At 43.4% G+C, this 5,656-nt stretch overlaps 1 pseudogene; it reads left to right on the top strand.

Annotated features, from left to right (window-relative positions):
* The first annotated feature begins 855 nt into the window (after nt 1–855).
* On the top strand, nt 856–1,272 carry LOC102866283 (annotated as a pseudogene).
* Nucleotides 1,273–5,656: the final 4,384 nt, after the last annotated feature.

The following is a 5,656-nucleotide window of genomic DNA, read 5'->3' as shown; positions in this document are numbered from 1 at the left end:
AGGCTTTTAAAATTGAAGGCAGATATTTAGAGGTATCAAAAACCCTGTTGGAGCATTAGCTGTGGGTTGGTTACAACTCTATGGTACACAACACACAATGACAAAAATAAAACCGAGTCCGAGTTGATTGAATTGATTCTAACTTATGGCAATTTCATGTGTTGACGTAGACCTGGTGCATACGATTTTGCCAGGGCTTTCTCCCTTGGCATTTCTGGGTAGGTTTGAACCACACATCCTTAGGTCAGTTCAGTTTTTTATTGTTAGGTGCTGCTGAGTCAGCCACTCTTCATAGCTGTATGAACAACATATCTGAACATATGCTCTATCTTGCATCATCCCCACGATCTGTGCTAGGCTTTACATATATGACATGCTCTACAGTAACTGTAGAGAGCTCTGGTGGTCTAGTGGTAAGAAGCTGTGCTGCAATCCTGAAGGCATATGGTTCAAATCCACCAGCTGCTCCACAGCAGAAAGATCAGCAATCTCCTCTTGTGTGATTTACTGCCTCTGAAAACCGAGTCTGAGTTGATTGGATTGATTCTAACTTATGGCAATTTCATGTATTGACGTAGAGGGTCAACTATGGGTCGGTTCTGACTGGACAGTACACAGCAACACCAACAACAACAACAACGACAGTAACTGTCAGCCCATCTTGTTGACAGTCTCCCTTTCTCTGACCTTTCACCTTTCCCAGGATCATGTCCCCTTCTAGGGACTGGACTCTTGTGACAACATGCCAAGTTGCTGAGAACTATCGACTGTAAAAGAGCAAACAGTGGCGAGGGGCAGGCCCGTGCGCTCAGTCCATGCGGGCGTCGGCGTGGTGGGACGCGGTGAGGGCTCGTCATGGCGGAGCAGCAGCAGCTCTGCGTGCAGGAAGCAATCGACTCCATTGTGAAGAGTCTGGAGAGAGAGAACATCCGGAAGATGCAGGGCATCATGTTCCGGTGCAGCGCCGGCTGCTGTGAGGACAACCAGGCGTCCATGCAGCAGGTGCACCAGTGCATAGAGCGCTGCCATGCCCCCCTCGCGCAAGCCCAGGCCCTGGTGACCAGCGAGTTGGAGAAGTTCCAGGACCGTCTGGCCCGGTGTACCATGCACTGCAATGACAAAGCCAGAGACTCGATAGATGCAGGGAATAAGGAGCTTCAGGTGAAACGGCAGCTAGAGAGCTGTGTGACCAAGTGTGTGGATGACCACATGCATTTCATCCCGTCGATGACCAAGAAGATGAAGGAGTCTCTCTCAGCCATTGCAAAATAAAAGACTTTGCCAGTAGCCATTGGGGATAAGAGCAAGAATCTATATTTTTTTAAAAAATAGGAATTTGGGTCTTTTTAGTAAAGTTTATAATTGAAGAAATTAAGGTTGGCAGCAAATTTAAGGAATATCTCACCTGGCTATGAATACAGTTTCTAAGTTTTAACCTTTGCTAAGTTGTGAAACAAATGCTAAAATATTGGAGCACAAGAGAGTTCTTCAGATCCTAAATTGTATGTGGCCAGAGCTCACCCTATCAGTATGTACGTAACTCCCTTGCCACACCAAGCCGTCCATAGCACTCGATTTACCTTAGTACCTAGGTACCCACCAACAGGCTGTCAGATTTCTCCAACCTGCGTTCAGTTTGGTGAAGAGAGTTTCTGTTTGTTGCCAGCCTCCTGTTAGGAAATATCCCTACCTATTTTTTTCCCCATAAGCTGTGAAATAAAATCCATGAGATCGCTAAAAAAAAAAAAAAAAGAGCAAAGAGACCTGTCCTGGTGAAAATGAGAGCTGGGTGTTACTTAGAGGCAAGTATGGTGAAACCCTGTCTAACATTGTGCATGCTGTATGGAGGGGCCAATTCTTGCAGAAGAACAGAAGGACATCATGCTTGGAAAGGTGGAGGGTCAGTGTAAGAAAGGAAGATACTCAAAGAAATGAATTCACACAATGTGTGTAACAAAGGACTCAAGGGTGCTGGTCTTGTCGAGGATGACACAGGGTAGGGCAGGGTTCAGAGCCATTGTTTGTAGGGTGACTATGAGTCCTTCTTGACTCGATGGCACCTAACTACCACAACAGCCCATGATTGGAAAGAACTAGGTGTTTGAGGGGCTGAAGTAAAAATTACTGGTGGTCACAATTGAGAGCACCGATGTGTGTCAGAGTACAATTGCCCCATTCGGTTTTTTAAGGCTGTGGTCTTTGGGAAGCAGTCACTGGTCCTGTCTTCAGAGCTGCTCACTTCTGAGTGCTCCAACCTCCAGCTTTTAAGCCAGTATGTGCGTGCTTAACCATCTGCCCTGTTTTAAATTCCGAACAAAAGCCGTCTACACAAAATGTTGTTACTGAATTGTGTTCCCCCAAAACTAGAACTGAGGTGTTGTGTGATCTTGTTTGGGGTGCCTGAGCAGGGTAATCTCTAAACCTAATAACTTCTGAGCTGTTGAGAGAGCAGAGCAGACACAGAGAGGCAGTGAAGAAGACAGAGGCCAATGAGTGCCAAGGATCTCTACCAGACACCAGAAGCTATGACATAGCCTCACAGAAGGAATCAGCACAGCACAGAATGTGACTTAAAACTCTGGCTTCCAGAACTGTGAGTGGATAAATCTCTGTTCATTGAACTGCCAACGAACAGACCACCAGTGTGTCCTTTAGAAAGAAGAATGGTGATACCTTGTCTAACATACTTTAGGCATATTATAGGGAGGGGCCAGTACCTGGTGAAGGACATGATGCTGGGAAAAGTAGAGGGTCAGCAAAGCAGAGAAAGACCCTCAGTGAAATGGAATGACACAGTTACTACAACAATGGGCTGAAGCACAGCGGAGATTGCAAGGAAGGTGCAGGATAGGGTAGGTCTTTATCTGCTGTGTAGAAGGTCCCAATGGATTAGGGCTGACTTGACAGCATCTAACAGCAACAATGGCATAGCCACCTACTTGTGAGATTTCTGCTATAGTAGCACTAAATAACTACACATGTGGGCTGAAAAGAATCCTTTTTCCAAGAGCCTGGTTGGAAGTGGGGCTGGAGGTGGAAGTCAAGAAACAGGGAGGGGAGTGGGAACACATAAATTACAAAGGAGGGGAGGGGAACGAGAGCAGGTACTTGTGCGCTGCTGCAGATCTCCAGGTTAGTTCTGCTCCTGCTTAACAGCTAAATCCATGATCTCGAAGAAGGAGTAAGCGATTGGTTAACGAAATCTGTGAATGATACTGGTCTGCATGGTGTTGCCAACACTACAAAGGACAGAAAAAAAGAATACAAATGGTCTTTCAAGAGGTCAGAAATATGGTCAGGAAATGAAAGGAGATTTGAACTAAATGGGGACAGTGTGATACATCTGGAGTCAATAACCCAGAACATAGATTCTCAGAAAATGGGAAAAACAAGGGAAGCGATTAAGTGAAAAAGAGTCCCCAGTGGCTCACCATCTAGGTACAAGTTTTAGAAGCCAGAGAAGGACTTTCATAGGCGGTTGAGAGAGGAGTATCAAGGGAGATTTTTACCTCCTTTCCCTTAGTGTGTCATGTTGCACCTTTCAGAATTGGTTTGATCCTCAGAGAGCCTCACCAGAAAAGATGTTATTTCATTTCCTGCTCTGTAAACATGGGCAAATGCAACAGATGACCTTGTGCCAGCGGTATAAATGAAGGCAGAGGATGTCACACTAACACAAGATTGCATGGAGTTACCAAAAACTACTGAGAATGGAGTTTGTTGGGCACAAACAGAAAAATGAAGGCAGCTGACATTCTTCCACTGAAAACTAAAAATATTGCAGGAAATGCTTATCATTTTTTTAACAGATAAGTTAATTATAGGGTGAAAGTGTCTTTGCTAACTAGTACTTCTCTAACATAAATATTGCAACTGGATGGGTGGCCTTCACAAACAGAAATGTATTCTGTCAAGGTTTAAGAGGCTAGATGTCAAAATTCAGGACAGAAGTTCTAGGGTAATGCTTTCCCTCCACTCTGGAAGAAGGTCTTTGTCTTCCTTCAAACATCTGTGGGTCTGGAATTCCAAGAAGATCACCATGTATTTTGACATCAGTAGTCTCCTGGCCCTAAGAAGTTCTCAGCACAGAGGAAAAAAGATGCATGATAAGGAACCCAGGTCAAAAGGATGCATTCCATTCTGGTTTTATTCCTTGGTGAAGGTGCGATCTCATAATTCTGTTCACTTCTTTCTCTTCTTGTAGGATAAGTGATGGGACCCAAGCAAGGTCCTGCACCATTCTTACAATTACGGTCCATTTAAGCTCATTGTTGGGGCCACAATTTATCTCTTTAAGGCTCTTCCTCTTTTCTGTAGACCCTTGACTTTACCAGGCATGATGTGCTTCTCTAGGGACTGGCCACTCCTGAAACCTTGTCCAAAGTAAGTGAGATGCAGTCTTTCCATCCTTACTTTCTTTCTTTGTTTTCTTTTTTTAATTTTTTGTGTGCGTGTACCGCCAAATCAGATCTGATTGGTACAGGAGAAGATTGCCCCTCCTTCACCGGCAGAGCATCTGGTGGATTCGAACCGCACACCTCTGGGATTGTAGTTGCAGCTTCTTGCCACTAGGCCACCAGAGCTCCCCCCCCTTTTTTTTTTACTTTTTTTTTTTTAATTTTTACCATCCTTACTTTAAAAAAGCATTCTAGCACAAGTCTTTTGAGACAGATTCATTAGTTCTTTCAGTAGTTAATATCATAATTCAAAGCTATAAATTCTTTGGTGTTCTTTATTTCCTAATCAGGATTTGGATGCATATGTGTCAATCGAAAACATGATAATTTGGAACAGATACCCAACAGTCCTCGAAATAACATCACTTCTTATTAATACTTTAAAGAGTTTTTTGTAGTAGATTTGTCCAATTTCTTTTTTAAAAATTTTATTTTATTAATTTTAATGAACATTTACAGAGATTTTGGATTTCCGTTCATTCATTGTTGCACTTTTCTTCCTGTCCACCCCTCCCCCCTACTTCACGCCTCTGAAAAGTAAAAGAAAAAATCTTTCATTGGTATACAATCCCCCTGCAAACCCCCCATCCCCGCCCCAAGTATACTCCACTATACAACTTTAATTCTGGACTCTTGTGATAATCATAATACCCTATCATATATCGCTTTTAAATTGTTCTCTCCCTCACCTGTTTCAATGCAGTGTACATTATTTATCCCATCTTTCTCAGTCTTTCCTCAGCCACGATGTCAGTCCCGTTTTTCAACAGTGGCTCTATGTAATATTTGTCCCTTTGTGACTGAGATATTTCACTCAGCATAATGTCCTCCAGGGTCACCCATTTTGAATAATATTTCATGAGTTCCTTGTTTTTCAATGCAGCATAGTATTCCATTGTGTGAATATACCACAGCTTCTCTATCCATTTGTTTGTTGATGGGCACTTGCGTTGTTTCCAACTCCTTGCTGTTGTGAACAAAGCCATGACAAACATGGGTGTGCATATATCTGCTTGGATGTTGGTTATGGTCTCTTAAGTGTATATTCCCAGTAGTGGAATTGCTGGGTCAACTGGTATCTCTGTTTGCAACTTTTTGAGAAAGTGCCACACCGTTTTCCACAGTGGTTGCATCATTTTCCACTCCCACCAACAGTGGATAAGGGTTCCAGTTTCTGAACAACCTCGCCAGCATTTTGT

This window comes from Elephantulus edwardii, unplaced genomic scaffold, assembly GCF_000299155.1.
Source record: "Elephantulus edwardii isolate Elephantulus edwardi_28Jun2011 unplaced genomic scaffold, EleEdw1.0 scaffold00220, whole genome shotgun sequence".
Classification (NCBI taxonomy): domain Eukaryota; kingdom Metazoa; phylum Chordata; class Mammalia; order Macroscelidea; family Macroscelididae; genus Elephantulus; species Elephantulus edwardii.
Note: the sequence above shows the minus strand (reverse complement) of the source record. Positions and strands in the feature narration are given on the sequence as shown.